We start from the raw sequence: 24,209 nt of genomic DNA, 5'->3' as shown, positions 1-24,209 counted from the left end.
TGTGTGAGGCTGTGGCTTTGATTCTCAGCACTTGATGGATCTGAAGAAAGATTCAAAGTGTGCATTCAAAACCAAAATGGCCAAAATTGCTGTCATTGTGGATGAAGTCTCTAGCCTTCTTCAGAAAGGTTCCTGACCTCCATGAAGTGAGAATAGGGACCCTTTGGGTCAAATGGGTTCTTCAAATCCCGGAAGAGGCTAGCCCATATATGCTTGGGTATTCTCATGACTCCAATTCACATAAAGAGTCTCCACCTCACAGTCAGTAGGCCTCAAATTGGAGAAGTGGAACAGTATTAACGGCAGGCCTATTTGATCACTCTTGGTTCACAGGAATGGTGTCCAGGCCACCCTGACTTTAGGCAAATGAGGGGGAAGGGAGCTTATTTTGGACACCGACTTGGGCTGCACCCTTCATGGTAACCTCCAGTCAGAGGTTATGATGACTGTCTATATGGAAGAAGATGTGGGCCATGTGGCAGTATTTTGGTTTTAATCTTGGTCATTTGTGTGGTGGTTGGAAGAGATGACTGGGTCCACCTGGGCTTGTTCTCTGGTGTGATTCCCCTTAGAGACTGAGTTCTGGAACTGACCTCAGAGAAGTATTGCCATGAATTGTGTTGGGATTTTAGGAGGCCACACATGAGAGTCGCCTTGGAAACTGAGATCTATGCCCAGGGTGGATTTGCACAGAGCACTGGGAATCTCAGTCAGGATATCATATGATTTTATTCCTAAGGACTTGGAAGCCATAGGTGAGAGTCAATACACACATGGAGCTCACATTGTAGACCTCATGGGCCTGGATTCATGTGACCATTTGGGCACTCTTTGGGAAGCCTTGCCTGTGAGAGTTCTGCAGAATTTTCATTGAAACGAGCTTCCTCACCATTTAATGGTTCCTGAATTAATTGAAACCCACAGAGCCTCCAACTATATTATTGAAAAATGGCTAGATAAATACCAGGGAATTTTTGAATTTCCCATGACCAGGTGGCACTGGAGAACCTGTGGATGTCCTGTTGCTAATCAAGAGTATACCAGACAGTGCCTTTATTGACTGGGTTTCATGAAAATGGTGTAGAACAGAGATTCCAGTAAGTTGGAGCCTGCAGAGTAGTGGGCCTAGAGCAGTGGTGTGCAGGTGTGTAATAAAACATTTGTGGCGGGGCCATGTGAATCTTCCATTGGCTTCCAAATGGCTTGTGACTGACATGGTGCAGCCAGGAGTCCCTTATATGTAAAGACATCTTGTTATATGGAGAAGTTTCAGGGCAATCTCCAGAATCAGATGGCTATGGTCAAGGGGGCAATGTCTGTGGGATAGAAGCCTGTTGGTGCATTCTCCTGCAGACCCTGACCCACCACACGTGACAGAACTCCCTCCAGCACTGTGTCCCAGTTGAACTCCTTGTATTTTGTTAAACAAATAACAAACTCCCTATGCAGCAGCAAGAAAGACAATGAAAAGTGGAGGATGACCAAAGGGCTTCACAGTCCACATGGGGAGACACTTTGCCCCAATGGCCATAGTTTACCTACAAAAATAGAATTCATCACTGCTGCACCATGTTCATTGGAAAATAAGAAAACATGTCCTCCAGGTCACATAGATGCAGATCCAGCTCTGATGGTCTCACTACAAAGAAGCTAAACTCCTGACAACAACATATATTTCAAGGACCCATCCTCAAGGAGTCTTTAGGCCAGCAGAGCTCCATGTTTGTGGAGAGTTTACCCTGTCCCTTACTTTTTGAAACTCATCTACCACCTCCAAGTTTGTGAATTCCTGAGCATTTTCCATTCCAGATATGTATTCAGAGATTTTCAAACACTTCCCCTCTCATTGTGTCTTACTTGGGGCCAAGGTAATGTTAAGGCTTTGTTCTGGATGAAAGTGAGAAGATGTTTGTGTAGCACATATGTGCATACTCATTGGATTCATTATCCTATTTTCCATTGAAATACAGAATCCCTGATATGAACATATACCCTACTAGACTCTGACTAATAATCCTAAAATGATGTAGAAAAATAACCCAAGCAGAATAGAAATACAAGCAGTTCAGAGGATGCATGCTGTATAGTTGGACTTGCCTTTTGCATGATAAATGGTAGGTGTTAAATATGTAGTCAATTTTTAATTGAAATAGTTCTCCATGTGTTTTTAAAGTAAACAAATATGTGAATTCCTGTCTCCCTTTCTTTGTAGCCAAATCAACACATGTATTTTTATATGCACATATAGATTCCTACATGGTATCACATGTACAATTTGTGAGGTGGCTGATGGAAGATACAACTTATGAGAAGAGATCACTCCTCCTAAACGCAGTTGTAACTGAAAATACAACCTATGGGTGAGCATCCTAGTATAACAATATTATACATAAATCCATGTTCAGTAAAAAGAATATTTTTGCATCTGTGGATGATACATATTTTGTAATGAATTTCGATTTGCATATATTTCTACCTTTTAATGTCTGTGGGGTTTTTTTGTAAATGTGTGTGTGTGTGTGTATATATATATATATATATATATATATATATATATATATATATACTTTCCAGATTTTTCAAAATATGAAATATATATGTGTTATTTTACACTCCCTAAATTCACTCATATTCATGTATGTGGATTTATAATCAACTTTTCACAAGATTATTCTCAGAATTATTCATCCACCTGAAATACATATTTATTTTCTAGTACTGAAAACTAACTTCAGTGAATGGTGCATACAAATCCTAATTATTCTACAGTAACTGACCCTGTTTAACATCAATCCAAGTAGATTACTATGGGACATGATGTATGTTTTGACGTTCATTTTCATTCAAAACTGGTACATTACTATTTCTTCAGGTTATGCATATCATCGGATATGTATTTCATTCACAAGTTAGCAAAATTATTTGCATTTGTTTCACTTTCAATCACTTCGTATTCAGAACACATGAATTCCTCTATGTTTGTTGACTGGTATTTTCATGAGACTTCTTTCCAAACACAATATTTTTCAAATCCATAATCAGTTTTGAAGCAAAACTCACACACCCTTCATGAGAAAACATAACTCTAATATTACCATTAGATGTATAACTCGTTGGAATGAATGATTGTATATCAATATAAGATTTCTTATATATTTTCAGATATCAATTCAATCCATTATTTAAAGTGGAACTAGTTATATTATTTATTCACTGTATGGTCTTTTCATACATTATCTCTATATTCATAGACAAAGTGTACACCTCTCTGTACCCCCAATACTAATTTATACATCTTCAAAATATGGCCCTCAGAAAAGGTGGAAGAAATACTCATGTCACCTGATCTACATATACATTTTATCAGAGTAATATTCTGGACACAAAATACAAAGGTCACACTTATGACTGTACCAAAGCCTAAATGGAAAGTGAGAAAGGATTACTACAATCATCCATGTCATGTTGCCTAATGCTCTCAAATGTCAGTCCTATTGGTGAGTACATATTTGTTTCTTCCTAAGATTGTATATTCAAACTCAACCCTGTTGAAAATGTCTAATCCTCTCACTGACTTTATACTTAGCCTGATTTCATAATGTCTCTATTGATATCTGCTTTCCTACATATTTTCCCCTGTTCATCATTGTGACTGACTCTTAACTTGTGTTGACATTTACATTCACTGTCTAACTGAAACCGTATTGCTAAAGAACTTTTGTTCCAAATCCTATATTCACTCTTCTTCCTAATCCTTTCGACTATCAGTTTTTGAATGGATGTTCTCTTCTATATTCAATCATCCAACTAAAGGTCATGTGAGCATCAGAGGAAGAGACTACCAAGAGAATACATCATGCAACAGCAAAGCGTTTATTTGGGGTCCAACATGCTGGGGCACAGAGCTCACTTAATTAGAGCAGAGAGCCCTGAGAAGAGCTTATGCAGAGTTTATATACTTTTCTTGGAGAGGGCAGAAAGGGAAGTTTATTGATGGTTCAGGGTGAGTGGCTGGTTTGCATTCAACCGGGTGAGGGAGTACATTCTGCAGTTTGGCCGTTGGGGACAGCACATTCTGGGACAAGATTAGGAAACATTTCTCAACATTTCAACAGTGTTTTGTTAAGCGTACAGAAAAACAGGAAGTGACAAGTACATATTTTATTGACCTTTCATTCCCCACTTCTTCTTCTGGCAACTTTTAATCATAAAAATGATCGTTGGGGGATGTCACATTCTATATTTGCTAGTGGGGAATTACCATAAGTTTAACTTGTCCAATTTGAGCTTGGAGAAAAGAAATTACATGGTTGAGGAAACAGGGTTTTATAGTTAGCAATAATATGAGGATTATTTTTGGACGGGCCAGAGTTGATAAAAACGTAGTTAACCAGGGGGACTGTGTAAACCACGACTCAAACCACCCTTTTTGGGCCTCTCTCTCTCCTTGACTCTCTTCAAGGCATCTTTTTAATTTACTCATAGATTATTTTACAACTCCATTATGGTCGACATGAAAAAAACATTCTTCCCTCAATGCAGCAAAAAGGCCCCCTTCTCTAGTGAAAAAGAGATCCAACCCTCGACTGTTCTGTAAAACAACTTCAGAGAGAGAGGTTAAAGATTCCTGCAAAGCTCTGATGGAGGTTACTAATATGTTTAAGTTTTTATATATTCCTGCTCCTAATTGGGTCATTTGTTGTGTCCCATGGACCACGGCAGTGGTTCCTCGGCCCAACCCTGCAGCAACTCCTATTTCCAATGGAATGGCTAAGGTGAGGGATATATGTTTTCAGAGGAACCGGATTGTATGCCCCCCTATTTGAACTTCAAATAAACCTGCGTCATGATAGAGCACTCTGGAAAACATCCGCACCATTACACATTTAATCACATCTGTCGACAATTTCATTAAAACATAAACAATGTTTAAGTATATAGAATTAAACTGTTGTAGGGACGGACAAGGCAAGGCACCAAAGATAGCACCAAAGACAGGGAAACAGTCTTATTTGGTTGCAACCAGATTCAGAGGGCATTGCTTCTGTTGTAATCAATTAATCCCCTGAAACCTAAGTTTATGTAGTTTCAAAATTATGTACCCAACATGAAAGGGAAGGGGCTCAGAAGTTCACAGTCTGCAGAAGTTCACAAAAAGCAGTTTTTGTTTCTGTTTTTTCCTTAGGTCTGGGCAAGTTAAATTTTCAAGAACACCTGGGAGGGGGAGAGCTTTTTCTTCCCTTTCTTCTTTCCCCCTGCCAGCTGTTTCCATGAAGCCCAGTTTGTAACTTCTTTATCTTAGAAATGTAGCAATGTCTGTGAAGCCCCAGCTCAAGGCCAGAAGCCTTGTTCACATATTTTGTGAAAAACTAGTGAGGGTGTGTCTAGCTCAGGAGTGCTGATTTTTTAGCCAGTTGCCAAGTAGACCAGGTCAACACAAAAAGAGGAAGTTTATGTACACTGAAGTCTTTTATAGGGACTCTTTTCCTGAAAGTCCCATAGGCAGCCATATTGAAGACTTCTGGAGAAGGTCAGTTAAGACTTTTCCATGGGTCTGGTACAGAGGAGGAAGATAGGGAAGCAGGGCTGAGAGCAGCTCCTTGGATCTGAGAATGAGGAAGGAGAGATGTAAAGAATAATGGGCAAGGGTTTTGGGATCTTCCTAGCAACAGAAACATGAGCAGTAGAACATGTAGAACAGAGGGGGAAACGGGAGTGAGTATACCAAAAAGCCTGTGAGGGACTTTAAATTTTTAGTAACCGTTTTCAGTGATGACAAAGCAACATTAAAGGCCATTTTTATTACATCTTGGATACTGGTATGTGGGTTCTCCTCAGCTGGTTTGAGATTTGGTTTAGCTGGTAAGAGGACCTGTTGGGACCCGGTGCGGGCACTGACAAGAAAAGGGAGGAGTGAGTGAGTGGAGGGGTACCTCAGTAGCTGCTACCTCAGGAAGGGGGCAGTTGTCTGAGATCCAGCGGAGGTTTGGGTTTTTGATCTATTAATTTTAGGGGAGAAATCAAGTTGCTGATGTGGGAGTGACAGCAGAGAGTCTGGAGTAGAAGGCTGAGGGTGAGCATCTATTGGAGAAGCATAGTTCAGGATGTGAGCAAAGGAGGGAAAAAGCCTCCACATAAGGGAATCTCCTTTCACCCTTTTGAGCACTTGTAGAAGTTAAAAAGGTCACTCATAATTTGAGGATCTAGAGACCCCTCTGTGGGCCATCAGTTTTGGTTATCTAATTGGTAATAATGCCAATATTGTCTACAAAATTTGATGAGGAGTTTGGGTTCCGCCTGGAAGTCCCTGTATGCTGACATCCCCATGACTTACAGAAGAAGTCGTCTTTCCCCCACACAGCTGTGACTGTTTATGGCTTTGACAGTCCGCCAGGCAAACATAGTAATCTAGGATAGCCAAGCTGCATCTGGCTCACGTGTCCCTACATCCATAATGTTTGTTTCCATTATCTATGTATGGAAGGGATTTAATGGAATTTTAGTGTAATCCTCTTCATCAGGGATATCCCAATAGAAAAGACCTATAGCCAGCTGAGAAATATCTGGGTGGAGAGATGGTCATCAGGTCCTTAAGGGGGATGTATGCGAGATAGACCATACTTCCGGTTTTCTTCCTAAATTCTGGCCACTCTCAAGAATAGGCTCATGGTTTGGTGTCCAAGATATGTACCACCTCCAAGCTCTGTGACATGGCCATGTACTGGATAGCTGAAGGAAATGGCCAGCATCTCATAAAACTCAGATATCAGTGTGACCAGTAAAGTCTCAGTGGAGAAACCCTGCTTTAGGCCTTTTGCTTACCTTTTGTTCTGTTCCCCAGTAAGTCAGGAAGGTCGATGCCTCAGGCCACACCTCTGTGAAGCCTGAAGAAAACATTTTTCAAATGGAAATGAATAGGCCTCACCTGTGGCTCTCTGCTTAATTGCTTTGGAAAGGGGTGTGTCTGAATCAGCCTCTTGGCCCTATGTGAGGCAGTGGCTTACATTGTCAGCACCTGATGGATGTAAAGAAAGATCCCATGTGTGCATCCAAAACCAAAATGGCCAAAATAGCAGTTATTGTGGATGAACTCTCTCACCTTCCACTGTAAGGTTCCTTACCTCCATCAAGTGAGAATCCGTATCCTTTGGGTCAAATGAGTTCTTCAATGCCCTGCAGAGGCTAGCCTAGAGGTGCTTGTGTTTTCTCTGGGCTCCAATTCACATTAAGAATCTAAACCCCACAGTCAGTAGGCCTCAAATTGGAGAAGCAGAGCAGTATTAATGGCACACCTATTTGATCACTCCTGGTTCACATGAAGGGTGTCCAGGCCACCCTGACTTAGGCAAATGAGGGGCAAGGAAGCTTATTGTGGACACTGTTTTGGGCTGCATCCCTCATGGAAACCTACAGCTTGAGGTTAAGATGAGTGTCTGTATGGAATAAGATGAGGGTGATTTGGGAGTGTTTTGGTTTTAATTGTGGTCATTTGTGTGGGGGTTGGAAGAGATGTGTAGGTCAACCTGGGCTGGAACTCTGGTGTGTTTCCCCTTAGAGACTGAGTTCTGGAACTGACCTCAGAGAGGTATTGCCATGAACTGTGTTATGATTTTAAGGAGGCCACGCATGAGAGTCGCCCTTGGAAACTGAGATCTAGGCCCAGGGTGGCTTTCCACAGAGCACTAGGTATCTCAGCCAGGATATCACATGATTTTATTCTGAAAGACTTGGCAGCTATAGTTGAGAGTCAAAAGACACATAGACCTCACATTGTAGACCTCAATGGGCCTGGCTTTATGTGACCTTTTGGCTACTCTTTGGGAAGACATTCCTGTGAGTGTCCTCCAGAGATTTCACTGAAATGAGGTTCCTCACCATTTAATGGTTCCTGAATAAATTGAAACATACAGTGTTTCCAACTTCAACCTTGAAAAATGGATAGATAGATACCATGAAATTTTTGAAATTCCCATGACCAGGTGGCACTGGAGAACCTTTGTATGCCCTGTTGCTGATCATGAGTGTACCAAATAGTGCCTTGATTTACTGGGTTTCATGAAAATGGTGTAGAACAGAGATGTCAGTAAGTTGGAGACTGCTCAATTGAGGGCACGAGCTGTGGTGTGCAGGTTTGTGATAAAACATTTGTGGTGGGGCCATGTGGATCTGCCATTGCTTCCAAATGGCTTGTGACTGACGTGGTGCAGCCCGTAATCCCTTATATGTTTGATCTCTTCATATAAAGGCATCTTGTTATATGGAGAGGTTTCAGGGCAATGTTCAGAATCAGCTTGCAATGGTCAAGGGGGAAAGCTATGTGAGATAGAAGCCTGGTTGGTGTATTCTCCTGCAGACCCTGACCCACCACACCATTAAATTGTGAGGAAGCTCATTTCAATGAAAGCTGTGGAGAACTCTCACAGGCAAGGCGTCCCAAAGAGTGCCCAAAAGGTCACATGAAGCTAGGCCCATTGAGGTCTACAATGTGAAGTCTATGTGTGTTTTGACTCTCAACTATGGCTGCCAAGTCTTTCAGAATAAAATCATGTGATATCCTGGCTGAGATACCCAGTGCTCTGTGGAAAGCCACACTGGGCCTAGATCTCAGTTTCCAAGGGCGACTCTCATGCATGGCCTCCTAAAATCCCAACAAAATTTATGGCAATACTTCTCTGAGTTCATTACCAGAACTCATTTTCTAAGGGAAATCACACCAGAGTTCAAGTGGGGGAGTTTTTGAACCCCTGTGGGAGTCTAATCCAGGTTTGTTGGCCAGATGTTCCTGTTTCTGGGTCTATCCACTTGAAAGCAAACAGCATCTGACTGTCCTTATGTAGGGGCAAGCAGAAGTAAGCATCTTTTAAGTGCAGCATAGTGTACCATTCCCACTCCGGATTCAGAGTGCTAAGCAAATTATGTAGATTGGGTACCATGGGGTGAATGTCCTGCAGTCTGTGGTTGATCTCTCTTAGGTCTTGAACAGGACGGTAGTCCCCAGTTCCTGGCTTTCTTACTGGTAGCAGGGGGGTATTCTAGGCTGATTGACAGGGCCTTAGGACCCCAAGAGCCAGGTATTTCTGAATATTGGGCCTTATCCCATCCTTACCTTCTTTGATTATAGGATATTATTTAACACTGATTGGAGAGGTAGAGGCTTTTAATTCTACTACTATTGGAGGTTTCTTTTATGGCTAGACCTAACCCAGCAGTTTCTGCCCAGGCATTAGGATAATCTTTTATCAATTTCTCGGATAGTTTGCCTGTTTGATCAGTTCTAGGGCACGCAAAGAGTTGATGTTCATCTTCTACGGACATAGTCAAAGCAGTGACTATGGGAGTTTTTACTGAAGCGTTTAGAAACACCACTTGGGGACCATCAGGGTTAAAGGTTATTCTAGCCCCGAGTTTTGTAAGCAGATCCCTGCCCATCAATGGGGCCTGGCATTCTGGGATTACTAGGAAAGAGTGGTGGACTTTTCCATTCCCTAGGCCCATTGTCCTCTTAGTTGTCCAAGCTCATTATCTACTGCCATCAGCCCCTTGAACAAGCGACCATTTATTTGATAGGGGGCCCAGTGGGGTCTTAAAGGTTGAGTATACTGCTCCTGTTTTCACTTCAAAGTTCACTGGGGTTTCCTCCACTTCAAATGTTACTCTGAGCTTGGGGAGGAGATCTGAGTCCCGACTTTCCCAGTCCTGTTCTAGAGTCAGCACGGCGGTCTGGCATCTCTGCTTCTTTTTGGGGCACTCTTTGGCCCAGTGTCCTTTTTCTTTACAGTAGGCACATTGATCTGAGGCCAGGGACAGCCTTTGGCATGGGCCCATATATTCCTTCCTGTCTCCGTGCTTTTTAACTTCTGGCCTATTTACTGCTCTGATCAGAACCTTAGCCAGTGCTTTAGTCTGCCTTTTGCTCCTTTCATCTTCCTTTTGTTCCCTTTCTTTCTGTCTCCTCTGTTCCCATTCCTCCTCAGTTTCTTTCTTATAATATATTTTCTCAGCTTCTCTGACTAAATCTCTTAAGGTCATATCTTGTAATCCATCAAGACGTTGCAACTTTCTCTTAATATCTAGGGCAGCCTGCTGGATAAAGGCCATTGCAACAGATGTTTTTTCGTCCTCTGCCTGAGAATCAAAAGGAGTATATTTCCTAAATGCTTCCATAATTCTCTCTAAAATCATAGAGGGAGACTCATTAGGCCTTTGGATAATCTCTCTTACTATGGCCAAATTAGTCGGCCTTCTGGCAGCCACTCAGAGACCCACTATTAGAGCCCGGTGATAAGTGGACAGATGCTACCTAACTTCAATGGTGTTGGGGTCCCAGTTTGGTTGGTTCATGGGCCCATAGGGAAGGAGAGGGAGCATCACAGGGGCTTCTGAGTCTTTTTATTATCTGTCGCTGGCGGGTTCCTTTAGATGGCCCAGCTTCCACCAGAGGGGGAGGGGCTGCTGCTGCTGCGGAGAAGTCCCCTGGAGGGCTTGGGTCTGGCCCAATTGCCTCTAGTGGCGGAGAGGCTGTGTCAGCGGCATGAGGATCATCTGGAACGTGCTCGAGGTTGGGGAGCGAGGGTAGAGGATATGGAGGGGGAGGAGTGTCCAGTCTTGTGACTCAGGGAGAATGGAGGGAAGGGGGGGAGTGAAAGGTTTGAATGATAGGATCCTGGGGAAGGGGTATATGGCTATTGATCTGGGTGGCCACGTGGTCCCGGCTGAAAGACAATATCTCTGATTTTCGGATTAGAGGGAAGTGGAAGGATCCTTCTGGGGGCCACCCGACTTTGAGAATGGGCCATTCTGAAGCACAGAGCATCTGCCAGGTCCAGCATTTTACTGAAAAATAAAGATTCTGGGCCCTTGAGCGGACAACAGTCCAATGATCAAGGGTCAGAGACAGAAGCGTGGAAGTGATTTGTCCCATAATGGCAGTTACTCAAAGAGAGATAGTGAAGACACAAACGCAACACAGACAAAGACGAACAGTAAACGTTTAACATGTGTCCAAGATAAAGATTAGAACTGAGTAACTGGCAAAACCTGATGAGTTAGACAATTAAAACAGACAATAAACTCAACATGAGTTCAGGACAATGAACAAAATTGAGTAGCCAGCAAAACCTGATGGGCTGGCAAACCGAATCCTGAAGCAAAATATAACCGAGTTGAGGAAACTACTATTCCTTGATTTCCATCGTCCCCTGGAGTGTCCCACAGGGACGTGGCCTGCAGCTCTGTGACACGTCTGTCAGCCACTATCAGAGAGAGCTAATGCTCTTCACCAACAGCCACTTTGCCAAGCCCTAACCTGAAACCCGAAACCAGAAAGAGGCACCTTACTTACCCTGAGAGATGTCCCTTGGGGTCTTTCGTCCACCGCGCCAAATATCTCACCTGGGGCCTCCAGATGAAAAGGTGGGGTTAACATCGGAGGAAAAGACCATCAACAGGCTTTCTCATGCAACTCTAAAGGGTTTATTGGGGGTCCAGCATGCTGGAGCTCAGGACTCACTTCAGAGGAGCAAAGAACAAAGAGCCCCGAGAACAACTTGAGCAGAGTTTATATACATTCTTTAGAGAGGGCAGGGACTTTACATACATCATAGCCTCCTTTAGCAAATCATCATATACCAAGGGAAAATCAAATAACAACTCTAAAACATGATTAGCACATTCATTGGTGGGAACAGGTCGGGCAGGGGGTGATTGGTCAGCCCTAAGAAGGGGTATACATTTAAACTCATTGGTTGAAGCCCTGAGATGTATACGTGGTGAGCTGCACGGTTTCTGGGAAGGGGTTGTTAAGTACCTAGGTGGTCAGGGAAGATTTCAACACACACCTAATGTGCAGATCTGGGAATTGTCTTAACTGCCACCGGAATTTCAGGTGCTGAGTGCAGCTTGGAAACTTTTCGAAACCTGGTTCTTTACATTTCAATTTCAATTTCTTTTATTCTTTCAGAACCTTACAGAGGAAGGTGAGAGACTTCATCCACAATGACTGCTCTTTTCGCCATTCTGGTTTTGGATGCACACATGGGATCTTTCTTTAGATCCATCTGGTGCTGATAATCTAAGCCACAGCCTCAAACAGGGCCAAGAGGCTGATTAAGTCATATTCATTTCCAAAGCAATTACTACTCTGAGGTCAGTTACAGAGCTCAGTCTCTGAGGAGAATCACACCATTGTTCTAGCGCAGGTGAACACAGTCATCTCTTCCAACAGCCACACAAGTGAACACAATTAAAACCAAACAATCCCACATGGTCCTCATCTTCTTCCATATAGTCACTCATCATAACCTCTGGCTGGAGGTTTCCTTAAATGGCACAGCCTAAGAGAGTGTCCAAAATAAGCTCCCTTGCCCTTCATTTGCCTAAACTCAGGGTGGCCTGGAAACCCTTCAAGTGAACCAGGATTGATCACATAGTTCTGCCATTAATACTGCTCTTCTTCTACAATTTGAGGCCTACTGACTGTCAGGTATAGATTCCTTATGTGATTTGGAGTCATGATTAAACCCAAGGACCTCTGCAGGGATTGGAAGAACTCATTTGACCCAAAAAATCCCTATACTCCCTTGATGGAGGTCAGGAACCCAATAGAGGAAGGCAAGAGACTTCATCCACAATGACTAATCTTTTTGCCATTTTGGTTTTGGATGCACACATTGGATCTTTCTTTAGATCCATCAGGTGCTGAGAATCTAAGCCACTGCCTCACACAGGGCCAGGAGGCTGATTCAGACACATCCCTTTCCAAAGCAATTAAGCAAAGAGCCACTGGTGAGGCCCATTCATTTCCATTTGAAAACTGTTTTCTTCAGGCTTCACAAAGGGGTTGCCTGAGGCAAAGACCTTCCTGACATTCAGGGCAACAGAACAATAGGTAAGCAAAAGGCCCAAAGCAGGGTTTCTCCACTGAGACTTTCCTGGTCACACTGATATCTGAGTTTTCTGAGATGCTTGCCATTCCCTTCAGCTATCCATTACATGGCCATGTCACAGAATTTAGAAGTGGTACATATTTTGGAAACAAAACCATCAGCCTATTCTGGCGAGTGGCCAGAATTCAGGAAGAAAACAGGAACTTAGGAAGATAGTAGGTGTTGCCCATCCATAAGACAAAAGGCAGTCCATTCCTAAAATGGGTAGGATGAATGCTGGGAAGCTTTCTACTAGACAGGACACATCCATTGATGCATTCTCTTTTCTAATGTCTACAACCACGGACACAGTGGTATACACAGACACAGAAACACTCGCCTTGTCAAAGGACTTTCTAGAAACTGTCCACTCCAAACCAAGCAAACCGCCTTTTCTACCTATTCTCAGAACATGAGACAAAACCACAAACTCACACCCACACTCAAAAAGGCACCTCCTTCCCCCAAGTAAGTCTGTGACTATCCAGAGTGTCCTCTGACTGGTGGGCCATACTATGTTCCCCCAAGGTGGCCTGTCCTGTCTAAGATCTGGTCTTCTTGTCCAACTCTGTGAAGTTGTCAGGAGCCTGCGCTCACCACTACATGCTTTCTCAGGAAAGGCTCTCCTCGCATCTGGCCATCGTCACATCAGTAGGTACCAAAAAAGACAGACTCTGTCCTTGGTAAATCCAAACAAGTTAGCCCACTGGTACTGGGACTGGGACTGGCTGTGTGTTCCTGTCTTCCTGGAACCCAAGTTCAGGGAGCTCCATCACCAAAGAAGCGATGTAGGTCAATTCCTTCACGAACTGAATGAAGTCAGTTCCTTGGCAAACACTATTTTATTAAATTTTCAATATAATTATGAAAACAGAAATCAAGGTAAGATTTGAAGTCCAGAAGGGCCCTTGATTGGGATACTTAGCATTGAATTAGGTTCTGCACAGATGTCCGAGATAAATCAATATACAATGGCATAGGACCTTGTACCTTGGATGATTGAAGGTAGAAGAGAACTTCCTGTCTAAAAGGGATAGTCAGTAGGATTAGGAAGATAGTCGGTAGGTTTAGGAAAAAGAGTGAGTATAGGATTTAGACCAAAAGTTCTTTAGCAATCAAGTTTGGGTAGAAAGTGAACAAAATATCAGCACATGTGAAGAGTCAGTCACAATGATGAACCGGGGAAAACATGCAGAATGTGCTGTTCCCAACTGCCAAACTGAGGATTGTAATCCCTCACAGCTTGTACCAAACTACCCACTCGCTCTGACCCATCAATAAGTTTTCCTCCCTGCCCACTCCAAGAAAAGTATATAAGGTCTGATTAAGCTGTTCTCAGGGCTCTCTGCTCTATTCAAGTGAGCTCTGAGCCCCAGCATGCTGGACCCCCAATAAACCCTTTGTTGTTGCTGAGTGAAAATGGTATACTGTTCTGGACATAAAACATGCTTTGTTTTGCTTGCCTCTACATAGAGATAGTCAGTTGCTGTTTGCTTTTGAGTGGGTAGACCCAGAAACCGGAACGTCTGGTCAACTAACTTGGAGTAGACTCCCACAGGGGTTCAAAAACTCCCCCACTCTCTTTGATGAAGCCCTCCACAGAGATCTCAACAACTTCAGAACTACACACTCCTAAGTCACCCTGATTCAATATGTGTATGTCCTGCTACTGGCAGCCAACACCAAGGAAAACTGTGAGTTGCAACGCAAGCACTGTTATCCGAGCTTGCTCAGCTCGGGATAGAGCTTCTGGCAAAAAAGCCCAAATTTGCCAGCAAGAAGTAATCTTTCGGTGTATTCCCTTAGGGGTGGTAAATGGTGGCTCACTGAGCCAAAAAAAAAAAAAAAAAAACCATTGTGCAGATACCACCCCCATCTTACAAGAGACAACTCAAGAGAGTTTCTTGGGACTGCTGGCTTTTGCAGGTATGGATACCTGGGTTTGTGTTCTTAGCTTCTCCTTTATACCCGCTGTTAAATGAGGATGCCCAATTCCAATGGACCCTTTGAGCACCAGCAAGCTTTTGATAACATCTAAGGACACTGACACTGAATTCCTCAACTTCACTGAGCCCAGCCTTCAATTACAGAAAGCCATACACTACTTTAAAAATGTACATCAACTCACTCACCTTGGTTCAAAGAAACTGCAGGCATTCCTGAAGGATCAAGAACAGAGTTTTCAATTAACCGACTCACAGCGAAAGGAAATATCTGAACGGGTAACAAAAGCCTGTCGGATCTATCAATTGGTTAATGCTTACCATTCCAAGCTTCCTGCAGGAAAGCACCTACGAGGAACCAGACCAGGACAATTCTGAGAAGTGGACTTTACTGAAATTAAGCCAGCAAGGTATGGACTTAAATATCTCCTAGTCTTTGTAGATACATTTTCAGGATGGATTGCAGCCTTTCCCACAAAATAAAAATTAACGGCGCAAATGATGGTCAAGAATATCCTGAAAGATATTTTCCAAGATACGGCCTGCCTAAGGTAATAGGTTTTGATAAAGGACCGGCGTTCATGGCCCAGGTAAGTCAGGGGTTAGCCAGGACCCTGGAAATTAATTGGAAGTCACATTGTGCTTGTAGACCCCAGAGCGCAGGACAGGTAAAAAATAAATAGAACCATTAAAGAGACCTGAAAGAAATTAAGCTTAGAGACCAGCATAAAAGATTGGACTATGCTCCTGCCTTATCCACTGTTTCATGCAAGAAATTCTCCCTCTGTTTCTTTGTGTAACCTCACCCCCTATGAAATTCTCAATGGTGTCCCTCCTCCAGTAAGGGACCTAACCCCAACTCTAAGACCGAACGATCCCTTCCACACCCCCTTGCTTGACAGACTAAAAGCTCTCGAAAGAACTCAGCGATACCTGTTGAAACACCTGGCCACTGCCTACCAACCTGCGGACGAGGGGACTCCACATCAATATCAAGTAAGAGACTTCATCTACATAAGATGACATCAGGTGTCATCCCTGGAACCCCGCTGGAAAGAACCATACCAGGTGCTACTTATAACACCTACAGCGGTTAAAGTAGACGGAATCACTTCCTGGATCCATGCCTCAAGTCTCAAGCCTGTGCCCTGTCCAGACTCTGGCTGGAAACTGGAAAAGACTGGTAACCCTTTCAAATTGTGTATTCGCCATATGGATATGGCTATAGACTCTCCCCTTGGCCACCAGCAGTCCTAACCCTCATCAGCCTGTTCAGCAGCGATTGCTGATCACAAATTCTACTAGACAAAAAGTATGGTCTACCTTGCATACAGCCCACTTAGGAACCTGGTAGCCTTCTCTCCATCCAGACATTTGTCAGCTGGCTATAGGTCTTTCCTATTGAGATATTCCTGATGAAGAGGATCCCAATAAAATTCTATTAAATACCTTCTGTACCATAGATAATGGAAACAAATATTATGGATATAGGGACACGCTAGCCAGATGCAGGTTGGCTAGCCTAGATTACTATGTTTGCCAGGCAGAGTATCAAAGTCACAAACAGCCATGGCTGTGTGGGGGAAAAGCTGACTTCTTCTGTAAGTCATGGGGATGTGAGCATACAGGGGGTGCCTGGTGGAAAACAACTGCTCATCAAATTAAGTACACACCATTGACCATATTACCAATTAGAGAAAGAAAACTGATGGCCCACAGAGGGGTCTCTAGATCCTCAAATTCTGTGTGACCTTTTTAACTTCTGCAAGTGCTCAAAAGAGTGAAAGGAGATTCCCCTATGTGGAAGCCTTTTCCCTCCTTTGCTCACATCCTGAACTATGCTTTTCCAATAGATCCTTACCCTCAGCTTTCTGCTACAGACTTTCTGTTGTCACTCCCACCTCAGCAACCTGATTTCTCCCCTCCAATTACTAGATCCAAAACCCAAACCTCCACCGGTTCTCAGACCATTGCCCCCTTGTTGAGGTAGCAGGCACTGAGGCACCCCTCCACCCACTCCCTCCTCTCTTGTCCTGTCAGTCCCTGCACCGGGTCCCACCAGGTCCTCTTACCAGCTAACCCAAAGCTCAAACCAGCTGAGGAGTACCCTCAGACCCCTATCCAAGATGTAATGAAAATGGCCTTTAAAGTTGCTTTGTCATCACTGAAAACAGTTTACTAAGAATTTAAAAGCCCTCACAGGCTTTTTGGGATACTCACTTCGGTCTTCCCCTCGGCACTATCTGTTCTACTGCTCAAGTTTTTGTTACTAGGAAAATCACAATCCCCATTCCTATTATTCTTTTAGATCTCTCCTTCCTCATACTCAGATCCACCAACCGGGTCTTACCCCCCGCCTTTCCCATCTTCCCCCTCTGTACCAGGCCCACAGAATAGTCTGAACTGACTTCTCTAGAAGTTTTCACCATGGCTAACTTTAGGACTTTCAGCAAAAGAGACCCTATAAAAGAGATCAATGTAGATAAACTTCCTGTTTTAGTGTTGCCTGTTCTACTTGGGCACTGGCTTGAAAAATCAACACTCCTAAGCTAGACACCCCCATACTAGTTTTTCACAAAATATGTGAACAAGGCCCCTTTCCTTGAGCTGGGGCTTCAAAGAGATGGCTACATTTCTAAGATAAAGAAGTTACCAACTGGGCTCCATGGTAACAGCTGGCAAGTAGGAAAAAAAAAAAGAGAGAGAAGAAAAAAGCTTAGGTGTCCTTAAAAATGTTACTTGCCCAGAACAGAAGGAAAAAAAAACAGAAACAAAAACTTCTTTTTGTGAAATTCTGCAGACTGTGAACTTCTGAGCCCCTTCCCTTACATGTTGGGTACAAAATTATGAAACTAACTAAACTTGAGGTTGAGGGGATTCATTGATTACAACAGAAGCAATGCCTTCTAAATCAGGTTGCAACTAAATATAACTGTTTCCCTGTCTTCCATTCTATCTTAGGTACCTTGCCTTTTCCATACCTAAAACAGTATAATTCTATATACTTAAACATTGTTTATGTTTTCATAAAATGGTCAACAGATATGATTAATAATGTAATGATGCAGATGTTTCCCAGAGTGCTCTATCATGACACAGTATCATTTAAAGTTCATATAGTGGGGCATACAACCCGGTTCTGCCGGGAACCTGTTTTCCTCACTTTAGCCATCCTTTTGGGAATAGGAATTGCTGCAGGGGTGGGCACAGGAACCACTGCCCTAGTTCATGGGACACAAGAAATGACCCAATTAGAAGCAGCAGTATACAAAATCTTAAAGATAGTAAAAACCTCCATCACAGCTTTACAGGAATCTTGAACCTCTCTCTCTAAAGTTGTTTAACAGAACTGGCGAGGGTTGGAACTCCTTTTCATGAGAAAAGGGGGCATTTATGCTACATTGAGGGAACAATGTTGTTTTTATGCCGACCATACTGGTTGTAAAATAATCTATGAGTAAATTAAGAAGACGCCTTGAAGAGCGTCAACGAAAGAGAGAGGCCCAAAAAGGGTGGTTTGAGTCTTCTTTAACATAGTCCCCTGGGTTAACTACGCTTTTATCAGCCCTGGCTGGTCCATTAATAATCCTTATTAATTGCTAACTGTAGGAACTTGCTTGCTCCACCATGTAGTTTCATTTCTCCAAGCTCAAATTAGACAAGTTAAACTTTTGGTAATCAGACAACAATATACCCCACTAGCAGACATAAAATATGACACCGTCCAATGATCACTTTTATGATTAAAAGTAACCAGAAGAAATGGGGAATGAAAGGTTCATAAAAAAGGAATTTGTCACTTCCTGTTTTTCTGTATGCTTAACAAAACACTGTTGAAATCTTGAGAACTGTTTGCTAATCTTATTCCCAGAATGTGCAGTCCCCAACTGCTAAACTGCAGATTGTACTCCCTCACCCGGTTGCACGCAAACCAGCCACTCGCCCTGACCCATCAATAAACTTCCCTCCCTGACCTCTCCATGGAAAGTAAATAAGCTCTGCTTAAGCTGTTCTCAGGGCTCTCTTCTCTATACAACTGAGCTCTGAGCCCCAGCATGCTGGACCCCCAATAAACCCTTTGCTGTTGCATGAGACAATCTCTTGGTGGTCTCTTCCTCCGACGCTCAAATGACCTTTACATTGGTACAATCATAAGTGTGACATTTGCTTTTTGTGTCCAGAATATTACTGTGATAAAATGTATATGTATATCATGTGACATGAGTATTTCTTCCACCATTTCTGGGAGCAATATTTTAAACATATATAAATTAGTATCGGGGGTACAAATAGGTGTACCCTGTGTCTATGAATATAGAGATATTGTATGAATAGACCATTCAGTGAATAAATAATATAACTAGTTCCAACTTTAAATAGTGGATTGAATTGATATCTGAAAAAATATAGGATATCTAATATTGATATATACATTCATACATTCATTACAACAAGTTATACATAATTTTGTTTAAACAGGAAGCTCACACATATGTTGAATTTTCATTTCCAACAGCATTTAGGAGGAGTGATCTCTTCTCACAATTTGTGTCTGAAAATTCAGCCACCTCCCAAGAATGTACGTGTGGGACCAGGTAGGATTCTATATGTGCATATAAAAATACATGTGCTGAATAGGCTACATAGAAAAGGAGACAGGAATTCACATATTCGTTAACTTTAAATTCACATGGAGAACTATTTCAACAAAAAATTGACTTGATTTATAACTCCTACCCTATATAATGCAAAAGGCCCGTCCAAATATACAACACGCCTCCTCTGAACTGCTAGTATTTCTATACTGTTTGGGTAATTTTTCTCCATCTTATTAGGATTACTAGTCAGAGTCTAATAGGGTAGGTTTTAGTCTCAGGGAATCAGTATTTTAAACTGTGGCCACTGGGGGGCTAGTGTCTCCCTGTGTAGACTGTGAAACCATTTGGTCATCCTCCACTTTTCCTGGTGTTCCTTGCTCTTGCACTGAGAGTTTGATATTTGCTTCACAAAATACAACGAGTTCAACTGGGACACAGTGCTGGAGGGAGTTCTGTCACTTGTGGTGTGTCAGGGTATGCATGAGCATGCACCAAACTGGCCTATATACCGCATAGCTTGCCCCCTTGACCATAGCAACCTGATTCTGTATATTACCCTGAAACCTCTCCATATAACAAGATGCCTTTACTTATAATGGTCTCCTGCCTGCACTATGTCCATCTCAAGACATTTGGAATCCAATGGCAGATCCACATGGCCCCACCACAGATGTTTTATCACACACCTGCCCACCACTGCTCTAGGCCCACTACTAAGCGGGCTCCATCTTACTGGCATCTCTGTTCTACACTATTTTCATGATACCCAATGAATCAAGGCACTGTCTGGTACACTCATGATCAGCAATAGGACATCCAAAAGATCTGCAAGCCACCTGGTCATGTGAATTTCAAAAATTTAATGGTATTTTTCTAGCCGTTTTTCAATAATGAAGTTGGATGCACTGTGGGTTTCTATTCATTCAGGAACCACTAAATGGTGAGGAAGCTCATTTCAATGAAAACTCTGCAGAACTCTCATAGGCAAGGCTTCCCAAAGAGTGTCCAAAAGGTCAAATGAAACCCGGCCCATTGAGGTCTACAATTGAGGTCCATGAGTGTTTTGATCTCAACTATGGCTGCCAAGTCTTTCAGAATAATATCTTGTGGCTGATTTTCCCAGTGCTCTGTGGATAACCACCCTGGGCCTATATCTCAGTATCCAAAGGCGACACTCATGCGTGGCCTCCTAAAATCCCAACACAATTCATGGCAATACTTCTCTGAGGTCAGTTCCAGAACTCACTGTCTAAGGGGAATCACACCAGAGTTCAAGCCCAGGTGGACCCAGTCATCTCTTCCAACCACCACACAAATGACTACAATTAAAACCAAAACACTCCCACATTGCCCTCATCTTCTTCCATATAGACACTTATCAAAACCTCTGGCTGGAGGTTTCCATAAGGGACACAGCCAAAAAAAGTATCCACAATAAGCTCCTTGGCCCCTCATTTGCCTAAAATCAGGGTGGCCTAAACACCCTTCCTGTGAACCAGGAGTTATTAAATGAGCCTGCTTTTTATACTGCTCTGTTTCTCCAATTTGAGGACTACTGACTGTCAGGTATAGATTTTTTATGTGATTTGGATTCATGAGAAAACCCAAGCACATCTGCAGGGCTTTGAAGAACTCATTTGACCCTTAAGAATCCCTATTCTCACTTGAAAGAGGTCAGGAACCGAACAGAGGAAGAAAAGAGTCTTTATCCACAATGACTGATCTTTTTTGCCATTTTGATTTTGGATGCACACATGGGATTTTTCTTTAGATCCATCAGGCGCTGAGAATCTAAGTCACAGCCACACACAAGGCCAAGAGGCTAATTCAGACACACCCCTTTCCAAAGCATTAAGCAAAGAGCCACAGGTGATGCACATTAATGTCCATTTGAAAACTGTTTTCTTCAGGTTTCACAAAGGGGTGGCCTGAGGCAAAGACCTTCCTGACATTCAGTGCTACAGAACAATAGGTAAGCAAATGGCCCAAAGCAGGGTTTCTCCACTGAGACTTTCCTGGTCACACTGATATCTGAGTTTTCTGAGATGCTCCCCATTCTCTTCAGCTCACCAGTACATGGACATGTCACAGAGCTTGGAGGTGGTACATATCTTGGACACAAAACCATGAGCCTATTCTGGAGAGTGGCCAGAATTCAGGAAGAAATCAGGAACTTAGGAAGATTGTAGGTGTTGCCCATCCACAAGTCAAGCCGCAGTCCATTCATAAATTGGGAAAGATTAATCCTGAGAAGCTTTCCACTAGACAGGACACATCCATTGATACATTCTCTTTTCTAATGTCTACAACCACGGACACAGTGGTATACACAGACATAGAAACACTCGCCATGTCAAACGACTTATTAGAAACTCTCCACTGAATACCAAACAAACTGCCTTCCCTACCTATTCTCAGAACATGAGACAAAACCACAAACTTTCACCCACATCCACAAAGGCACATCCTTCCCCCAAGTAGGTCTGTGACAATCCGGAGTGTCCTCTGACTTGTTGGCCATTCTATGTACCGACGAAATGGCCTGTCCTGTCTCAGATCTGGTCTCTTTGTTCAAATCTGTGAAGTTGTCAGGAGCCAGCGGTGAGTCACTAGCTGCTTTCTCAGGAACGTCCCCTCTTCAGAGCTCTCCTGGCATTTGGCCATCCTCACATGAGTAGGTACCAAGAGAGACTGACTCTGTCATTGGTAAATCCAAACATGTGAGCCCACTGGAACTGAGACTGAGACTGGTTATGTGTGCCTGGCTTCCTGGATCCCAAATTCAGAGAGTTCTATCACCAAGGAAGTGAGGTAGGTCACTTCCTTCAAGAATTGAATGAAGTCACTACCTTGGCAACCACTTTGTCCTAACAGTTGCTTCCAAGGGTCCCATGAGATAGAGGCTGCCCCTACTTTTTGTGACACTTTCACAAGTTAGAATGGAATATCAACCATAGGAAACCAGGAACAGCTCTCCACAGAGTCCAGGTTTGGTCCATATTCTCTACATTAAAAAGAGAGAGGCTTATTCAGACACATTCCTTCATCCTGACCAGGTTGTGTGCCATGGAAGATGACTTTTGCTCTCTCAGGTCCTACAAAGCTGCCTACAACTTCTCCAGGGATCATTTCTGCTTGGACCATTGAGGTTCTCAGCAGGTGAAAGATCCTCTACGTTCCTGTATTGTAAGACCAACTCTGTCCCTGGTCTTCTGTAAACGTAGATTGAGGGAACAGTGTATGGTTAGGGTTAATAACAGGTTCAATTTGGGTGAGGAGTCATTCTGCTGGATTAATAATGGCATTGGGAACCTACAATATTTACAAAAATATATAGGTAAAATATAAGTATGAAAACAGAAATCTAGTTAGATTTGAAGCCTAGAAGGGCATTAGGCCCTTCATTTGGGATACTTAGCTTTGAATTATGTTCTGCACAGATGTCTCAGATTAATCGATATACAATGTTATAGGACCTTGTACCTTGGATGATTGAATGTCGAAGAGAACATCCAGGCAAAAAGGGATAGTCGGTAGTATTAGGAAGACAGTTGGTAAGTTTAGAAAGAAGAGTGAGTATAGGATTTGGACCAAAATTTCTTTAGCAATAGGGTTTCGGGTAGACAGTGAATGTAAATATCAGCACGTGTGAAGAGTGAGTCACAATTATGAACAGGGGAAAATATGTTAGAAAGCTAATATCAATAGAGACATTAGGAAATCAGGCAAAGTGTAAAGTGAGAGATAGGATAAGCCATTTTCAATAGGATTGAGTTTGAATATATAATCTTAGAAAGAAACAAATATGTAGTCCCCAACAAGATTGACAAGTGGGAGCATTAGGCAACCTGCACATGGATGTTTTTAGTAAGCCATGTTCATTTTCCATTTAGGCTTTGGTACAATCATAAGTGTGATATTTGCATTTTCTGACCAGAATATTACTGTGATAAAATGTATATGTAGATCAGGTTACATGAGTATTTCTTCCACCATTTCTTGTAGCAATATTTTGACGATGTATAAATTAGTATTGTGGGCAAAAATAGATGTACCCTGTGTCTATAAATATAGAGATAATGCATGAATAGGCCATACTGTGAATAAATAATGCAACTTCTTCCAACTTTAAGTAATGTATTGAGTTGATATCTGAAAATACTCTGGAAATCTTATATTGATATACATACATTCATTCCAACCAGTCATACATTTAATGTTAATACTAGGGTTATGGTTTATCCTGAAGGGTGTGTGAGTTTTGCTTTAATCTTATAATGGAACTAAAAAATATTATTTTTGGAAAGAAGTCTCATGAAGAGACCAGTCAAGAAACATGGAAGAATACATGTGTTCTGAATCAGGAAGTGATTGACAGTGAAACAAATGCCTACAAATTTGTGAACTTGTGGATGATATATATATATTCTATGATATGCATAAATTGAAGAAATAGTAATGTACCAGTGTTGAAAAAAATGAACGTTAAAATACACATCATGTCCCATAGGAGTCTACTTGCATTGATGTTAAACTGGGTCAGTTACTCTTGAAATATTAGGATTCGTATGTACCTTTCACTGAAGTTAGTTTTCAGTACTTAGAAACAAATATATATTTCAGGTGTATGAATATTTCTGAGAATAATCTTGTGAAAAATTGATTATAAATCTAAATACATGAACATGGATGAATTTATGGAGTGTATATAAGACACATATATTTCATATTTTGAAAAATCTGGA

Source organism: Callospermophilus lateralis, chromosome 16, assembly GCF_048772815.1.
Source record: "Callospermophilus lateralis isolate mCalLat2 chromosome 16, mCalLat2.hap1, whole genome shotgun sequence".
In the NCBI taxonomy this organism is placed as follows: Eukaryota; Metazoa; Chordata; class Mammalia; order Rodentia; family Sciuridae; genus Callospermophilus; species Callospermophilus lateralis.
Note: the sequence above shows the minus strand (reverse complement) of the source record.